Here is a 20521-nt window from a genome sequence, read left to right on the forward strand (position 1 = left end):
AGGGTTTAGCCTCTCTGATCTCGTGGTAGATCTACTCTTGTAATACACATATCTTCAATATTAATCAAGCAGGACGTAGGGTTTTACCTCCATCAAGAGGGCCGAACCTGGGTAAAACATCGTGTCCCCTGCCTCCTGTTACCATCCGGCCTAGACGCACAGTTCGGGACCCCCTACCCGAGATCCGCCGGTTTTCACACCGACAAGCACCCTAATGGACACCAAGATTTCTCTTAGCCGTGTGCAGTGACCCCCTCCACAGTTTACTCCTCCGGTCATAGCATCGTAGTGCTTAGGCGAAGCCCTGCGCGGATCACATCACCATCACCGTCACCACCTCGTCGTGCTGTCAGAACTCTCCCTCGACCCTCTACTGGATCAAGAGCTCGACGGACCTCATCGAGCTGAACGTGTGTTGAACACGGAGGTGCCGTACGTTCGTTACTTGGATCGGTTGGATCGTGAAGACGTTCGACTACATCAACCGCGTTAATCTAACGCTTCCGCTTTTGGTCTACGAGGGTACGTGGACACACTCTCCCCGTCTCGCTGCTATGCATCTCCTAGATAGATCTTGCGTGATCGTAAGAATTTTTTTGAAATTGCATGCTACGTTCCCCAACAGTGGCATCTGAGCCAGGTGTATGCATAGATGATATGCACGAGTAGAACACAAAGAGTTGTGGGTGATAGTAGTCATACTGCTTACCACCAGCGTCTTACTTTGATTCGATGGTATTGTTGGATGAAGCGGCCCGGACCGACATTACATGACCGTGTTCATAAGACTGGTTATACCGACGTGCTTTGCACACAAGTGGCTGGCGGGTGTCTGTTTCTGCAACTTTAGTTGAATCGAGTTTGACTATGGCCGGTCCTTGTTGAAGGTTAAAACAGCACACTCGATGAAAAGTCATTGTGGTGTTGATGCGTATGTAAGAACGGTTCTTGCTAGAAGCCCGCAGCAGCCATGTAAAACTTGCAACAACAAAGTAGAGGATGTCTAACTTGTTTTTGTAGGGCATGTTGTGATGTGATATGGTCAAGACGTGATGAGATATAAATTGTTGTATGAGATGATCATGTTTTGTAAAAGTTATCGGCAACTGGTAGGAGCCTTATGGTTGTCACTTTATTGTATGAAATGCAATCGCCATGTAATTGCTTTACTTTATCACTAAGTGGTAGTGATAGTCGTAGAAGCAATAGTTGGCGAGACGACAACGACGCTACGATGGATATCAAGGTGTCAAGCCAGTGACGATGGAGATCATGATGGTGCTTTGGAGATGGATATCAAAGGCACAAGATGATGATGGCCATATCATGTCTCATATTATGATTGCATGTGATGTTTATCCTTTATGCATCTTATTTTGCTTAGTACAAAGGTAGCATTATAAGATGATCCCTCACTAAATTTCAAGGTATAAGTGTTCTCCCTGAGTATACACTGTTGCTACAGTTCGTCATGCCGAGACACCATGTGATGACCGGGTGTTATAAGCTCTGTGTTCACATACAACGGGTGCAAGCTAGTTTTGCACGTGCAGAATACTCGGGTTAAACTTGATGAGCCTAGTATATGCACATATGGCTTTGGAACACTGAGACTGAAAGGTCAAACGTGAATCATATAGTAGATATGATCAACATAGTGATGTTCACCATTGAAAACTACTCCATCTCACGTGATGATCGGACACCGTTTAGTTGATATGGATCACGTGATCATTTAGATGACTAGAGGGATGTCTATCTAAGTGGGAGTTCTTTAGTAATATGATTAATTGAACTTTAATTTATCATGAACTTAGTACCTGATAGTTTTTGCATATCTATGTTGTTGTAGATCAATGGCCCGTGCTACCGTTCCCTTGAATTTTAATGCGTTCCAAGAGAAAGCTAAGTAGAAAGATGATGGTAGCAACTACACGGACTAGGTCCGTAACTTGAGGATTATCCTCATTGATGCACAGAAGAATTACATCCTGGAAGCACCGCTAGGTGCAAGACCCGCTGCAGGAGCAACTCCAGATGTTATGAACATCTGGTAGAGCAAAGCTGATGACTACTCGATAGTTCAGTGTGCCATGCTTTACGGCTTAGAATCGGGACTTCAAAGACGTTTTGAATGTCATGGAGCATGTGAGATGTTCGAGGAGTTGAAGTTAATATTTCAAGCAAATGCCTTAGTTGAGAGATATGAAGTCTCCAACAAGTTCTACAGCTGCAAAATGGAGGAGGATAGTTCTGTTAGTGAACACATACTCAGAATGTGTGGGTACCATAACCACTTGACTCAGCTGGGAGTTAATCTTCTTGATGATGGTGTCATTGACAGAGTTCTTCAATCACTGCTACCAAGATATAAAGGCTTCGTGATGAAATATAATATGCAAGGGATGGAAAAGATAATTCCCAAGCTCTCCGCGATGGTAAAGGCTGCGGAGGTAGAAATCAAGAAGGAGCATCAAGTGTTGATGGTTAACAAAACCACTAGTTTCAAGAAAAAGGGCAAAGAGAAGAAGGGGAACTTCAAGAAGAACATCAAGCAAGTTGCTGCTCAAGGGAAGAAGCCCAAGGCTGGACCTAAGCCTGAAACTGAGTGCTTCTACTGCAAAGGGACTAGTCACTGGAAGCGGAACTGCCCCAAGTAGTTGGCGGATAAGAAGGATGGCAAAGTGAAAGGTATATTTCATATACATGTTATTGATGTGTACCTTACTAATGCTCGTAGTAGCACCTGGGTAATTGATACTGGTTCTGTTGCTCATATTTGCAACTCGAAACAAGGGATACGGATTAAACGAAGATTGGCTAAGGACGAGGTGACGATGCGTGTGGGAAATGGTTCCAAAGTCAATGTGATCGCCGTCAGCACGCTACCTCTACATCTACCGTCGGGATTAGTTTTAGACCTAAATAATTGTTATTTGGTGGCAGCGTTGAGCATGAACATTATATCTGGATCTTGTTTGATGCGAGATGGTTATTCATTTAAATCAGAGAATACTGGTTGTTCTATTTATATGAGTAATATCTTTTATGGTCATGCACCCTTGAGGAGTGGTCTATTTTTGTTGAATCCGATTGTAGTGATACACATATTCATAATATTGAAGCCAAAAGATGCAAAGTTAACAATGATAGTGCAACTTATTTGTGGCACTGCCATTTAGGTCATATTGGTGTAAAGCGCATGAAGAAACTCCATGCTGATGGACTTTTGGAATCACTTGATTATGAATCACTTGATGCTTGCAAACCATGCCTCATGGGCAAGATGACTAAGACTCCGTTCTCCGGAATAATAGAGCGAGTAACTGACTTATTGGAAATAATACATATTGATGTATGCCGTCCGATGAGTGTCGAGGCTCGTGGTGGGTATCGTTATTTTTTGACCTTCACAGATGATTTGGGCAGATATGGGTACGTATATCTACTTAATGAAACATAAGTCTGAAACATTTGAAAAAGTTCAAAGAATTTCAAAGTGAAGTTGAAAAACATCGTAATAAGAAAATGAAGTTTCTACGATCTGATCGTGGAGGTGAATATTTGAGTTATGAGTTTGTTATTTATTTGAAACAATGTGGAATAGTTTCACAACTCACACCACCTGGAACACCAAAGTGTAATGGTGTGTCCGAACGTTGTAACCGTACTTTATTAGATATGGTGCGATCTATGATGTCTCTTACCGATTTACCGCAATCATTTTGGGGGTATGCTTTAGAGACAACTGCATTCACGTTAAATAGGGTACCATCTAAATCCGTTGAGACGACACCATATGAATTGTGGTTTGGCAAGAAACCTAAGATGTCATTTCTTAAAGTTTGGGGATGCGATGCTTATGTGAAAAAGCTTCAACCTGATAAGCTCGAACCTAAATCGGAGAAATGTGTATTCACAGGATACCCAAAGGAGACTGTTGGGTACACCTTCTATCATAGATCTGAAGGCAAGATATTCGTTGCTAAGAATGGATCCTTTCTAGAGAAGGAGTTTCTCTTGAAAGAAGTGAGTGGGAGGAAAGTAGAACTTGATGAGGTAATTGTACCTTCTCCCGAATTGGAAAGTAGTTCATCACAAAAATCAGTTCGAGCGATGCCGACACCAATTAGTGAGGAAGTTAATGATGATGATCATGAAACTTCAAATCAAGTTACTACCGAACCTCGTAGGTCAACCAGAGTACGGTCCGCACCAGAGTGGTATGGTAATCCTGTTCTGGAGGTCATGTAACTTGACCATGATGAACCTATGAACTATGAGGAAGCGGTGATGAGCCCAGATTCCACGAAATGGCTTGAGGCCATGAAATCTGAGATGGGATCCATGTATGAGAACAAAGTGTGGACTTTGGTTGACTTGCCCGGTGATCGACAAGCCGTAGAGAATAAATGGATCTCCAAGAAGAAGACAGATGCTGACGGTAATGTTACTGTCTACAAAGCTCGACTTGTTGCGAAAGGTTTTCGACAAGTTCAAGGAGTTGACTATGATGAGACCTTCTCACCCGTAGCAATGCTTAAGTCTGTCTGAATCATGTTAGCAATTGCCACATTTTATGATTATGAAATCTGGCAAATGGATGTCAAAACTCCATTCCTTAATGGATATCTTAAAGAAGAGTTGTATATGATGCAACCAGAAGGTTTTATCGATCCTAAAGGTGCTAACAAAGTGTGCAAGTTCCAGTGATCCATTTATGGACTGGTGCAAGCATCTCGGAGTTGGAATATACGCTTTGATGGTGTGATCAAAGCATATGGTTTTATACAGACTTTTGGAGAAGCATGTATTTACAAGAAAGTGAGTGGGAGCTCTGTAGCATTTCTAATATTATATGTGGATGACATATTGTTGATTGGAAATAATAATACATAATTTCTGGATAGCATAAAAGGATACTTGAATAAGAATTTTTCAATGAAAGACCTCGGTGAAGCTGCTTATATATTGGGCATCAAGATCTATAGAGATAGATCAAGACGCTTAATTGGACTTTCACAAAGCACATACCTTGATAAAGTTTTGAAGAAGTTCAAAATGGATCAGTCAAAGAAAGGGTTCTTGCCTGTGTTACATGGTGTGAAGTTGAGTCAGATCAATGCCCGACCACTTCAGAAGATACAGAGAAAATGAAAGTCATTCCCTGTGCCTCAGCCATAGGTTCTATCATGTATGCAATGCTATGTACCAGACCTGATGTGTGCCTTGCTATAAGTTTAGCAGGGAGGTACCAAAGTAATCCAGGAGTGGATCACTAGACAGAGGTCAAGAACATCCTGAGATACCTGAAAAGGACTAAGGATATGTTTCTAGTTTATGGAGGTGACAAAGAGCTTGTCGTAAATGGTTACGTCGATGCAAGATTTGATACTGATCCGAATGACTCTAAGTCACAAACCGGATACGTATTTATACTGAATGGTGGAGTTGTAAGTTGGTGCAGTTCCAAGCAGAGCGTCGTGGCGGGATCGACGTGTGAAGCGGAGTACATAGCTGCTTCGGAAGCAGCAAATGAAGGAGTTTGGATGAAGGAGTTCATATTCGATCTAGGTGTAATACCTAGTGCGCCGGGTCTAATGAAAATCTTTTGTGACAATACTGGAGCAATTGCCTTGGCGAAGGAATCCAGATTTCACAAGAGAACCAAACACATCAAGAGAAGCTTCAATTCCATCCGCAATCAAGTCAAGGAAGGAGACATAGAGATTTGAAAAATACATACGGATCTGAATGGTGCAGACCCGTTGACTAAGCCTCTCTCACGAGCAAACCATGATCAACACCAAGACTCCATGGGTGTTAGAATCATTACTATGTAATCAAGATTATTGACTCTAGTGCAAGTGGCCGGCCGAAGGAAATATGCCCTAGAGGCAATACTAAAGTTGTTATTTATATTTCCTTATATCGTGATAAATGTTTATTATTCATGCTAGAAGTATTAACCGGAAACTTAGTACATGTGTGAATACATAGACAAACAGAGTGTCCCTAGTATGCCTCTAGTTGACTAGCTCAGTAATCAAAGATGGTTAAGTTTCCTGACCATAGACATGTGTTGTCATTTGATGAACAGGATCACATCATTAGAGAATGATGTGATGGACAAGACCCATATGTTAGCTTAGCATAATGATCGTTTAGTTTTATTGCTATTTCTTTCTTCATGACTTATATATATTCCTCTGACTATGAGATTATGCAACTCCCGAATAACGGAGGAACACCTTGTGTGCAATCAAACGTCACAACGTAACTGGGTGATTATAAAGATGCTCTACAGGTGTCTCCAAAGGTGTTTGTTGAGTTGGCATAGATCAAGATTAGGATTTGTCACTCCGTGTATCGAAGAGGTATCTCTGGGCCCTCTCGATAATGCACATCACTATAAAGCTTGCAAGCAAAGTGACTAATGAGTTAGTTGCGGGATGATGCATTACGGAACGAGTAAAGAGACTTGCTAGTAACGAGATTGAACTAGGTATGAGGATACCGATGATCGAATCTCGGGCAAGTAACATACCGATGACAAAGGGAATAACGTATGTCGTTATGCGGTTTGACCGATAAAGATCTTCGTAGAATATGTAGGAACCTATATGAGCATTGAGGTTCTGCTATTGGTTATTCACCATAGATATGTCTCGGTCATGTCTACATAGTTCTCGAACCCATAGTCTGTTCGGAGTCCCAGATGAGATCGCGGACATGACGAGGAGTCCCGGAATGGTCGAGAGGTAAAGATTCATATACTGGAAGGTTATATTCGGACATCGGAATGGTTCTGAGTGATTCAGGTATTTTATCGGAGTACCAAGGGGTTACCGGACCCCCCCCCTCGGGAGAAATCATAGGCCTCATGGGCCATGGGAGAGAAGAGGGGACAACCCACAAGGGGGAGGCGCTCCCCCCCCCTCCAAGGCAAGTCCGAATAGGAAGGGAGGGGGCACGACCCGCCTTTCCCTCTTCCTCTCCTCTCCTTCCCTCTTTCCCCCCCAGTTGGAAGAAAAAAGTGGGGGGTGGGGACATGGAATTATTGGACCCGTGCTCAAATGAGCTCACTATCCTGGGCGTTCAGTACTACATATGGATATGGGCCATTTCTTTATACAATTGCTCGTGGGCTGCTGGAAAAAGGACATTATTGAGAAATACGTATGTGGTGGGCTGACAGACGTTCGACTGAGACAAGGCAAGCCGTGGATCACAATCGCCGTGCATGTCTGATCCGTGGATCAGGTTGTTGCCTTTTCCGGTTGGTGGGGTCAGGGGGAAATGAATGCACTGTCTAGTGTCTTCTCGGCCTATTGCAGGTTGGGGACTGGAGCCGTCGAGAGAAGGCGAGCCGGCAGCGAGCCGACGACCATGGAGTTCTTGATGCAGTCCATACGCGGGTATGTAAATCCTTCCTTTTCCCGTGGTTTAGTCCCTGGATTAGTGATCTGTATTTACTGCTTGAGATGGATTTGGTTCCTCATCGAATAGATCCACTTTCCTGGAGGAGGTAGGCGAGAGTATGGTGCCACCTCCCGTGCCGGAGCAGCAAGCGGCAACTGCCAGATCAAGGTGTGGTGGAGCAGGCAGTGGCGATGATAGATGGACTGGTGGCGGAGCAGGGTGCGGGGGAGCTGGCACCAGTGGATGGCAGCGCGGACGCTCAGATCTTGGCAGTCGCTGACACGGCGACGGAAAGGAGGGAGAGCTCTCCCCGGCTTTGGAACTGTCAACTGGAAAGATGAATCCCCGAGCCCCTGGGTGGAACAAAAGGTTAGTGATGTATTTGATCATGCATTCAATTTGGAGCAGGATAAAATGAGTCTTAGTTTTGCTCAATTAGTGTATGGATTATGACAGAATAGGAAGGAAAATCATATTTTTGTAGGATTTAAAAAATTCAGGGTGAGTTTAGAAAAATTAACTACTGGATTTGAAGAACTAGGGCATAAGATGCACTTAGTTAGTATGATATGATGGTTGAAACCTTGGAGAATAATTTCATAGTTGCATGCTTTCGCAAGGTTGACGATTGGAGCTGCAGCACCTTGCCCAAACCCGCGTCAATTCATTTGAGAAGGCTATCAGGAGCTTTGTTGGGAACCCAGCTAATAATGTGATTACATTAGTTATTGGCACTAGATTTGACTCGGTGGGTGAGGCGTATGACTTCTAGAATTTGTACTCATGGGACAAGGGCTTTGGCATTTGATACGATAAGAGCCAGCTGAATATGGAGAGGACAAAATGCATGCAGGAAATAGTTTGTGGGTGCGCGGTGAGTATGAATTTTTGCTTGGTACTACTTCAACGAATCAATTGAGTTGATAAGGTTGTCAAGAATTACTAACTGACGAAATTTGGTAAACATTTTGCAGGTGACAGCTGGTGTCGAGAACACAGGGTCCAAGCTTACAGTGAAGGTAGAATCAAGAATCTGATGTGGGCAAGTGGGCGCAACATGCTGTAGTACTCCTTCTTTGGGTATGTCATAACATTCGACAGAACATATAGTACCAACCTATATGACATGCCTTTCGTCCTATTTGTTGGGGTTAACAAACACTTCCAGAGTGTGCTTATGGCTGGTGCTCTTGTTTGCAACGAGACCTAAGAGAGTTTCAAGTGTTTTTTTTTCAGAATTCCAAAGAATGATGGGTGGTTCTCCACTCGTGACCATACTTGCAGGCATTATCTCTATTTGGAAAAATGATGAATCCTCCTTCTGTACTGTTGGTACATACTGCTGCACACTTGGCACAATATCACAGAAAGACAGTATGCAGAACAACCCGTACGCGTAAAGGCACTTCACCATGTACATGCATGCGATGGAGCTGGTCAGGCTCGGTGACACCAGTGTGGAAGTGTACAATCGGTTGATGGACCTCTTCAAGTCGAACTTGTCAGTAATGTTGTCGTACACATAAATTAGAGATGGTCTTGTCAGAGATGGCTTGCAGATAGAAAAGGGAGCTGTGGTGAACCAATCAAACCCAATGATAGTAGTAAGAGAACAGAACCACAGTGGGCAGCAAGCTATGGCTGATTTTGGAGAGACTGACTCGATGTCAAGGACAAGCAACTGCTTGGACAGGCTTCTGGCACCAGCGAAAAGGAAGGAGATGGGTCGGCCAACAGCGAGAATCTCCATATGAAGGACTTAGCAAGAGGACCAGATTTTGCACCATATGCCGTACGCAAGCACGCAAGAGAACAGCTTGTCCAGACCGTGGCGACATCCCAAAGCAGCCTCGGAAGCCTGGTAGATGCAAAAACTATGGTGTCGAGGGCCATCAACGGAGCAACTGCACTAAGGCAATGGAACTTAAGGATGCCAGGAGGAATGTAGTAGCCAAATAGGAATGGGAGTTAAGCAAAGTAACTTGTTTGTTAGGGTCTGTACTATGTAACATTCTCGTTGATGTTGTCAGTTAGGATCTGAACAAAGGGTTTCAACTCTTTTACGTTATGTCTATTTTCAGGTTCAGTCATAGATGTGATACATCAATGCTGTTAACCTTTGATGTCCTCTGTTCCATAATTGCATATTGCCTTCCATGAGCTTTTGACTATTTTTTGTTCAGCCCTTCATGCTGTCGCTACTTGTATATATTGTCACATTAAAATTTCTTGATTGATTAGAAGAGCTTCTTTGTGGTGGTGGTGCCATTATTGTTTATAAATTTTTTATGTAGGTAAAAATGCTTTGGTATTGGTGTCATGTAATTAGATGTAGCAGTGACAACTCATACGCCCAATGAGAGAGATGGAGCTAGCTTCAGCCTTATTTTGAACTAATCTCAGGGGTAAGATTTGAGCACACAGATCTCAGGTGTACTAGGAGATGGAGCGATCCATTTGTGATGCGTACGATGTTATTTTGATAGGGGTCACTGAAGGAGTCTTGGACTAAGGGGTCCTCGGGCGTCCGGCCTGTTAGCCATGGGCCGGACTGATGGGCTGTGAAGATACGAAGACCGAAGACTGCACCATGTACGGATGGGACTCTCCATGGCGTGGAAGGCAAGCTTGGCGACCAAATATGTAGATTCCTTTCTTTGTAACCGACCTTGTGTAACCCTAGATCCTTCCGGTGTCTATATAAACCGGAGGACTTAGTCCGGATAGGGGATATTCAAGATCATAGCCATACAAGCTAGACCTCTAGGGTTTAGCCATTACGATCTCGAGGTATATCAACTCTTGTAATACTCATATTCATCAATATCAATCAAGCAGGACGTAGGGTATTACCTCCATAGAGAGGGCCCGAACCTGGGTAAACATCGTGTCCCTTGTCTCCTATTACCATCGACCTTATACACATAGTTCGGGACCCCCTACCCAAGATCTTCCGGTTTTGACACCGACATTGGTGCTTTCATTGAGAGTTCCACTGTGCTTTAGCCGAAAGGTTTGATGGCTCCTTCGATCGTCAATAATGACGCTGTCCAAGGAGAAACTTTCCTCCCTGGACAGATCTTCGTGTTCGGCGGCTTCGCACTACTGGCCAACTCGTTTGGCCATCTGGAATAGATCGAAAGCTACGCCCCTGGCCATCAGGTCAGATTTGGGAGCTTGAACTACGTTGCGGACATCCATGGAGACTTGATCTTCACCGGATTCGAGACCGCGGTAGCCGCTCCCGGTCACCCTGATGATCATGACCTAAATCTGCCATTTGGCCGCATCCAGGAGATTGCTCCTATAACCGCTCTGGCCCTAGATCCGGAGCAAGCCACGCCATCCAAGGACGGGAGGATCAACCTCACTACGGAGGCAACAGATTCCACAGCGTTGGAGCCGCACATAGACTTAACCTCTCACGACGTTTTTGTCAGCGGAACCCCGGACTCGTCTCCGGTTGTAAGTTCTGAACCACGTGAGCCCATGGACGCCGAGCTTGATCGTTTGTCGATCTTCGAATTCAGCGACGCAGACACCTTCCAGCACTCACCTTTGGGCAATGCGCTAAACTCATTAAAAACATGTCCTTGGCGGAGGACTCACAGCCGAACTATATCCGACTCGAACTAGGGGCTGACGGCGGAGAATTTTGCTTCCCACCCGCCACCCACTTCATAGACACGATCGAGGATTTGACCGACGAACTTGATTACGACTCCGAAGACATCGACGGTATGGACGACGATGCCGGAGAAGAAGAGGCCCAGAACCCGCCGTTCACCGGACGTTGGACGGCCACTTCCTCGTATGATGTATACATGGTGGATGCACCAAAGGAGAACAGCGGCGAGGACAAGGAAGATCCAGCTAAGGATAAACCTTTTGAAATACAGTTCAAGCGTCGGCGGCAGCGGCTCCGCTCTAAGTCACGCCGCGGTAAAGACAGGAACACCGGCACAGGAGAAGATAATTCTCCAGAAGGTGCCAAAGACAACGAAGAACCCGTTGAAACAGCTAACGAACAAGATGAACGGGAAGATGGGCAGGCTAGCCCTGGCAAGGAGGCCACGCACGAAGATTCGGAGGACGACAATTACCTTCCGCTCTCCGAGGACGAGGTGAGCCACGGCACCGAGGATTTCATCGTGCCTGAGGAACCTCTTGAGCAAGAGCGCTTCAAGCGCCAGCTAATCACCACTGCAAGGAGCCTGAAAAAGAAGTAGCAGCAGCTTCAAGCTGACCAAGATCTGCTCAATGATAAATGGACCGATGTCCTAGCAGCCGAAGAATACAGCCTCAAGCGCCCAACCAAAAGCTACCCAAAGCACAAATTGCTACCTCAGTTTGATGAGGAGGCGCTGAAATACATACCTCCATCGTATAATATGGCTGACCAGCCACCACGTGGCCGAGACAAAATGACAACTCACGCCGAACACCAGCCAGCCCCGCCTCAGCGCACAGGTAGAGGTAAATTAGCCCACGGTCATACATATGACCTTCGGCAAAACCTGAACAATAAAGCATGACATACTAGATCAATCTACGGATCACGAGAGCGTGCCTCAACACGCGACAGCGGTCACCTATTCGGACGTGATAAACTTAGTCATGCTTGGACCTAAAACCACAGACGGACTCCATCAGAGCTACGTAGCGATATAGCCCGATATAGAGGCACCGCACACCCTCATTGCTTCACTGATGAGGTCCCGGATCATGAATTCCCAGAAGGGTTCAAACCCGTGAATATAGAATCATACGATGGAACCACGGACCCCGCAGTGTGGATCGAAGACTTCATTCTCCATATTCATATGGCCCGTGGTGATGACCTCCACGCCATCAAATACCTCCCTTTAAAACTCAAGGGGTCAGCTCGGCACTGTCTCAACAGTCTGCCTGCAAATTCTATTGGCAGCTGGGAGGACTTGGAAGAGGCCTTCCTAGATAACTTCCAAGGTACATATGTTCGACCTCCGGACGTTGATGACTTAAGCCATATAGTTCAACAGCCCGGAGAGTCCGCCAGGAAATTCTGGACTAGGTTCTTAGCTAAAAAGTACCAAATCGTCGATTGTTCGGATGCCGAAGCCCCAGCAGCCTTCAAACACAGCATCCGCGACGAATGGCTTGCTCGCCACCTAGGCCAAGAAAAGCCAAAATCCATGGCAGCCCTCACTGCACTCATGACCCGCTTTTGTGCGGGCGAGGACAGTTGGTTGGCCCGTAGCAAAAACAATGCAAGTGACGCCGGCACCCCTGAAGCTAAAACTAGCAAAGACAAGTCTCGACGCAACAGATACAAGCGTCGAAACAACAGTGATAACACCGAGGACACGACAGTCAATGCCGAATTCAGAGGCCCCAAGTCCGGTCAGCCGAAGAAGCCGTTCCAAAAGAACAATTCAGGCACATCCAGCTTGGACCACATACTCGATTGTCCGTGCCAGATTCATGGCACCCCAGACAAGCCACCCAATCATACAAATAGAGATTGCTGGGTTTTTAAACAGGCCGGCAAATTAAATGCCAAGAATAGGGAAAAGGGATCACAAAGCGAGGACGATGACGAAGAGCCCCAGCTACCGAACACAGGGGGACAGAAGAAGTTTCCCCCTCAGGTCAAAACGGTGAACATGATATACGCTACCCACATCCCTATGAGGGAGCGCAAGTGTGCGCTCACGAACGTCTACGTGATAGAGCCAGTCGCCCCAAAATTTAATCCATGGTCGTCATGCCCGATCACCTTCGATCGTCGGGATCATCCGACCAGTATCCGTCACAGTGGCTCGGCCGCACTGGTCTTAGACCCAATAATTGATGGGTTCCGCCTGACTCGCATCCTTATGGACGAAGGTAGCAGCCTTAATCTGCTATATCAGGATATAGCGCGAAAAAATGGGCATTAACCCATCTCGGATCAAGCCCACCAGGACTACCTTCAAAGGAGTCATACCAGGTGTAGAGGCCCGCTGTACGGGCTCAATCACACTAGAGGTTGTCTTCAGATCTCCGGACAACTTCCGAAGCGAGGAGCCAATCTTCAATATTGTCCCGTTTCACAGCGGCTATCACGCACTGCTCAGACGAACCACGTTTGCTCGATTCAATGCAGTACCACACTATGCTTATCTCAAGCTCAAGATGCCCGGTCCATGCAGCGTCATAACAGTCAACGGAAATACAGAACGCTCCCTTCGTACAGAAGAGCACACAGCTGCCTTAGCAGCAGAAGTATAGAGCGGCCTTCTCAAGCAGAACCTTAATTCGGCTGCCGAGCCCACGGACACCGTTAAGAGGGTCCGAACTACTCTGCTGCAGGAGAGCTCGGCTCGTCAGGAGATCGACTAGCAATCCGGCCTCCGTCGCAGTTCCGATCAAGTGGTGGAACTCGTGCCACGCGTACATAACTACGCACACAAAATCCCATGGGCATCGATGGAGGCATGGCTAGCTTGTGGTCCGTAGTACGGCTCAACCAACGTCGGATACACATATACTTTCATTTTTACTTGTTTCCTTTTCAGGTCTCAATCCCACAGGCACCATCTGATGGCCTGGTCATCGATCCTCTTGAAGGATAAACACACCAAGACGGCGAGAAACGCAGACATATGGGGGGCCTTTTGGGTGATTCCGTTAACGATAACTTTCCTATTTTTCAGGTCCCACATGCAGCTCTCCCTGGTTTCGGCATGTCGAATAGCCTATTGCTTATCGCACTACCTGTATCAATGCGCTTTGACGTACTAATTAAATTACAATGAGAACAGTTTGCGGCAGGAGCTGTAGGACTCCAGCTTTTTACCTTTGTACCTTTTCTGGGTTTTTTTCAGCTCCCCCGTGGATAATCCTATCAGGTAGCACCCGTACACTTTGGTATGCTTGATGTTTGCCAGGGGCTTCATAGCACCCCACATTATGACAACAAAAGTCCGAACACTTTTTATAAGTACAGTTCGGCACCCCGAATTTAGGATTATATGCATTGGCTCCGAATCATGTCTTTGGTTAATAGTTGGGTTGCCCGGCTCCTGTGCTTGCTACCTTACGTTCCACTATATCGGCTAAGGTAGTAAAGGGATAACTACTGCGATTGTGCCTTGGTTTATCCAAAGGAGCACCTCAGTAGAGAAAGCCAAAAATCGACTGTCATGATGCGGCGAGAGCCGGTCAGCTGTTCGGAGGTTCCAAATCATTGGAGATTTATTCCGCATTACGCGAAGGATTGGTACTTCTCGATTAGATGCTTAAAGCACTCTAGTTTGGATACTAGGGGCTGCGCCCATGTTTTTATTGGCGCACTCCTATGGCTAAGTGAGGGCGTTACAGCCGCATAGTCTGGTTGCCTGGTTTGTTGCACTAAAAAACTCCTTCAAGGACCATCTAATTGGATCAAGTTTGTTTAGATTCCATCCTGAACACCCCCGTACTACCTACATGGGGGCAGCAGCCGACGACTGGTTAATCCAATTTCATGCAACACGGCCGCACATGAAGTAAAAATTTAAAAACATAATAAGCATTATATTGCATAAAATTTTTGTTTAATCGTACAAGGCAGAGGGAGCTTGAATACGTTCATTCAAAGATGGTATCCTTCGCACAATGATCCGCAACAATGCGGGATCCCTCTAAGACATCGCCGACGTATCGCTCACGTGTGCGGTGCTCCTTGCCCTCCGGCAGGCCCTCGGTCGCTAGCTTGATAGCGTCCAGCTTCGCCCACCAGACCTTGCAATAAGAGAAGGTTAGACACGCGCCCTCGATGCAGACGGACCGCTTGACGACATCCAGCCGAGGACAGGCATCTGCCAGCTTCTTCACGAGGCCGAAGTAGCTGCTGGGAATAGCTTCGGCTGGCCACAGCCGGATTACCATATCCTTCATGGACAGTTCGGCCATCCTGTGCAGCTCGACCAGCTGTTTCAGCTGATCGCTGAAGGGTACCGGATGTTCTGGCGTGCAATATTACGACCAGAACAGCTTCTCCGTGGAGCTCCCTTCTTCGTCTCGAAAGAACTCCGCAGTGTCGGTCACACTGCGTGGCAGATCAGCAAAGGCTCCTGGAGAACTCCGAATCTGGGTTAGTAAAAGAAATTTCCTCTTCACACTCCTGCTTTGCATATTGAATGCCTTACCCGCCGCGATCTTCTTGGCCTCCTAGATCTCATGGAGGGCATCCTGGGCTTCAATCTGGGCCGCCTCTGCACTCTCACGAGCCTTGAAAAGTTCGGCCTCTTGAGCCGACGCATTGTGCTCCAAGGTCTCGCACTTCCTCACCATGTCCTGGAGCTCCTGTTGGATTTGTTGACCCGGGCCTTGAGCCTTTTACGGGCGGCATGCTCCTTGACAGCCTTCCCCTCGGCTTTGACCAGAGCCGTTTTTAGGGCCTCGACCTCGGTCGTCGCCTCTGTTCACATCATGGTATTCAGATCATTGCATATCATTTCCCCCTTTTCTTTTTTTCTCAAATCCATAATAGGTTATTACTTACCTTGTTTTTCCTGGAGCTGCCTCTTCACCTGGCCCAACTCCTCCTCGGCCTCCGCCAATTTCTGCTTTAGTCCAGAGACTTCGGCAGTATGCGAGGCCGCGGCCAACAACGATGGCTGCACATACATTTCAGACAGATTTAGTTAGTTTCCTGCAATAGGAAATTGATCCTCTGTCTGGTTTTTTATTTTCGAACACCAGACAATGTCTCAGGGGCTACTGTTTATATTGGGATTTTCTCCTTTTTTGCGCTGCTTACCTCAAAACCTGTCAACAGGCTGCTGCAAGCTTCGGTTAGTCCGCTTTTGGCAGATCGAACCCTTTTGATTACCGTGCCCATAAGGACACGGTGCTCATCCACAATGGAAGCGCCACGCAGCGCTTCCAGCAGATTATCCAGTGCCCCTAGTTGGACAGGGGTCACCAGGGGAACGGGCATCCCCCCTTCTTTCGAAGGAGGTCGCGTGCTGGATTCCGGAGCAGCCTCGATCTCCGGAATTGAGTCCGGCTGAGGGTCGAACTGAGTATGGCCCTTCCCACCAGTCTCCATGGGGATTGATTCCCCTTGGTGTGCGGCGACGGGGATTTCGCCTTCTGGCGCCTCCTAAGCCTCTTCCCCGCATGGAACAGTCCTTCGGGACAGTACCTCTGCATCATCCTTGGCTTTGGGGGAGTGAGCGGCTGGCGGTGAGTCGCCGGCCATCGCCTTGGAATCTAGCGGGCCTCCTAACGAGGATCGCGGGGAGCTGTTGTGGGCGAGACTACAATAACATAATCAATCATGTTAATACAATAAGAGGGATGCACTTTATGGGAGGATATAAGTCTTAGCACTTACGATGCGGCCCGAGGCTTAGTGCAGGGGCGTCTCTCCGGACTGTTGTCGACGTCCCATGCGGAGTTATCCGTGAGGGAGCCTTCCCCTTCTTGGGCACCTCCGCCTACAGAGTTGTGGAGGCCGCCCTCTTCTTCCTCCCCCCATCAGGGGGAGAGTCGCTTTCCTCCTCCTCCTCATCGTCTTCGGCGGTAGGGGAACGGGTCTTGTCTTCGGGCGTCACGTCCAAAGTGCCCCTGCGGCGGGGGCCACTCCGAACCCCCTTGGCCTTTCATGTGTCTTTCTTTTCTGGTGCCCTGTAAGGCGCCGGCTCCAGCATCTTCGCTAAGCGCGGGATGACTGGTTCTTTAGGCAGGAGAGCCGGACACCGGATCTGATTCGCCTTCTTCAACCAGTACTGAAAAAGCAATGATAATAATAGCTTAGACATCACCCTTGAAACAAGCAAGTAGGGGATGTGTTGAAAATAATATACCTCGCTGGGGAGGTGATTTATGTCATGACCACAGTCTGAATCTGTGGCCGGCGGTATCTCGTTGCCTTTGAAGAGCAACTTCCAGGCATGTTCGTGAGCTGTTTCGAAGAGCCTCACCAAAGTGTGGTGTTTTTTCGGGTTGAAATCCCATAGAGGGCGGCTTCGGCTCTGGCAGGGGAGGATCCGGCGCACCAGCATCACTTGGATTACGTCGACAAGCTTGATGTCCCTATCAATCATGCTTTGAATGCGCATTTGCAGCGCAATTAGCTCGTCTGACGAACACCAGTTCGGGCTCTTCTCGACCCAGGAAGTGAGTCGCACGGGAGCGCCGGAGTTGAATGCGGCAGCCGCGGCCCGGGTGGCGCTGCGGGGTTCAGTGATGTAGAACCATTGTTTCTACCATTCCTTGACAGACTCCACGAATGTGCCTTTTGGCCAAGAGACATTGGTGAGCTTGCTCACCATGGCGCCCCCACACTCTGCGTGATGTCCATCCACCACCTTGGGCTTCACGTTAAATGTTTTGAGACACAGCCCGAAGTGGGGATGGATGCGGAGGAAGGCCTCGCACACGACGATGAACGCCGAGATATTGAGGAAGGAGTCCGGGGATAGATCGTGGAAGTCTATTCCGTAGTAGAATATTATCCCACGGACAAAGGGGTGGAGTAGAAACCCTAGCTTGCGGAGGAAATGGGGGAGGAACACTACCCTCTCATCGGGCTTCGGTGTGGGAATGATTTGTCCTTGGGCTGGAAGACGGTGGGTGATTTCCTTCGCCAGGTACCCGACCGCTCGAAGCTCGGCGATGTCCTCCTCCTTGACGGAGGAAGCCATCCACTTGCCTTGACCTCCGTGTCCGGACATGGTTGAGTGTTTTCTCGAGTGGGGAACAGATGAGAACTTGGGCGCTGGAGCTCAAGAGTGGAAAGGCAGGAAGAAGGCATGGTGGAAGAAGGAGGAATCTTATCTCCTTATAAGGGTAGTGAATATTGAACGCCACCCCACTCGCCTCAAAATTCGCCTGTTCCCAAGGGCTGCGTAAATGGCACGGTTGAGTTACCCACGCCCGTATTGATGAGAATCCAGTAATAAGGGGACACAATATCTGCTTTGACAAGACGTGCCAATGGCTACCGCGTCTCGAAACATGGAGCGGCAGGCAAAAAACGGTTCGAAATTATGACCGGATGGACGTGATGTCATGTTGTAAAAGTTGTCAGCGGATTGAACTCGTGTATTATTATATTCTCTCTACAGTTGTGTGTGGTGTGTGTTACAGGTCCGGACACAATCAATTCGTCCGAAGACTATTCTAGAGCTCGGAAGGAGGAACCTGCCTTGCAATGCCGAAGACAGCACTACGCGCCGGATACCTTGTCATTGAAGCCAGGTTCAGGGGCTACTGAGGGAGTCCTGGACTAAGGGGGCCTCGGGCGTCCGACCTGTTAGCCATGGGCCAGACTGATGGGCTGTGAAGATACGAAGACCGAAGACTGCACCCGTGTCCATATGGGACTCTCCATGGCGTGGAAGGTAAGCTTGGCGACCAAATATGTAGATTCCCTTCTTTGTAACCGACCTTGTGTAACCCTAGATCCTTCCGGTGTCTATATAAACCGGAGGACTTAGTTCGGATAGGGATATTCATGACCATAGCCAAACAAGCTAGACCTCTAGGGTTTAGCCATTACGATCTCGAGGTAGATCAACTCTTGTAATACTCATATTCATCAATATCAATCAAGCAGGACGTAGGAAATTACCTCCATAGAGAGGGCCCGAACCTGGGTAAACATCGTGTCCCTTGTGTCCTATTACGATCGACCTTAGACGCACAGTTCGGGACCCCCTACCCGAGATCTGCCGGTTTTGACACTGACAGTCACAGTGGGTGCAGGCATCGGCTGCGGTGCTGAGGTACATGACTCTAGTTTTTGAATTGTTTCTCCCTCTGATCTTTCTTCCTCTTGTTCCTTTCTGTAAGAATGGAAGCATGGGGCAAATGTGAACCAGGCTACGTCTGCATGATCAGATGGCAATGTTGTTTCCCGCATGTCGAATGGATCGTTTCAGGTATGCCAATAATTTTGATGGGATGTTTCCAGAATGCAGTTCTTGTTTTGCATCAATTGTTTTTCCTTGAAGAAAACTGGGAGCTGGAACAATTTCTTGTCTTTTTGTTTTTCAACGGAGCTTGTCAGTTCACGGCCATGCACTGGTGGCTGCTGTCTACATCGATGATAAGCTTCATGTTGATTCGGAGGCTGCTATGGAACCAGAAGCAGGTGGAGTGGAGGGGGCTGGCGAGCACGATCCAACTGTTATCGTCTTTGCTGACTCATGGCCATTACGGCGAGCGAAGGCAGCAGAGGAATCTTGCAGTGGAAGGATGCGGGAGGAGCTGAATTAATGGCGACGTCCATTTGGTGCCTGACGATTGAGCCGTGGCCCACGAGGCAACTCTCCATCTGAGGGGCTGTCACAATGACGGATGTTGCATTTAATGTGGTGGTTGAGTGGGCCACAACCTGCGAAAAAGCCCGGCATACTCCTCCAAATACGGAGTAAAATACTGGTAGTGGTCCGAATCTTAGCACTACACAACGGTTGAGATAAAGGGGACATCTGACACTACAAAAAAATACACATATGTGACATTTTGGGCCAAACGATTTTTTTTCTATCATACTTATGACACTTCTATGACGATAATTGTGACAAAACCCGGTATCATCATAGATGTGGTGGGCTCCTACTTCTATGACAAAAAAATCATGACAGAAAATGGGCTTTTCGTCCTGGGCGGGCCGGAGATGCAGCTGCATGACATTCTTTGGGCCATCCATGACGGAAAAAACCGTGGTAGAAGCGAGGGCGAGGAAAATTTCGGGGAGTTCCCGGTTACGGTGGGTGGTTGGGGGCCGAGCGATGCACGTTTCTCTCGTACACGTACGCGCGTGTGTGCGAGGCGTTGGGCTCTAACTGAACATGAGCGAGGCATTGGACTCGAACTGAACCCGAGCGATTGCACTAGCTACGTTACTAAACCCGAGTGATTCCTTCGCTACTGCTGCTAACTGCAGCCGATCGATGCTGCCTCTGGATGATCAGTGAGCGTTGTTGGGGGGTTTGGATGAACAGTTCCTGGTGGGGGTAGATGAACAGGACCCCGTGGTGTTGCCTCTGGATGAACAGGACCCCGATCGATCGAGCCGGTTGGGGCTGGATGAACAGGACCCCGTGAAGGGCTGGATGAACAGGACGACCCCATGGAG

The sequence above is a fragment of the Triticum dicoccoides genome, chromosome 7A (assembly GCF_002162155.2).
Source record: "Triticum dicoccoides isolate Atlit2015 ecotype Zavitan chromosome 7A, WEW_v2.0, whole genome shotgun sequence".
NCBI classification, from domain to species: Eukaryota; Viridiplantae; Streptophyta; class Magnoliopsida; order Poales; family Poaceae; genus Triticum; species Triticum dicoccoides.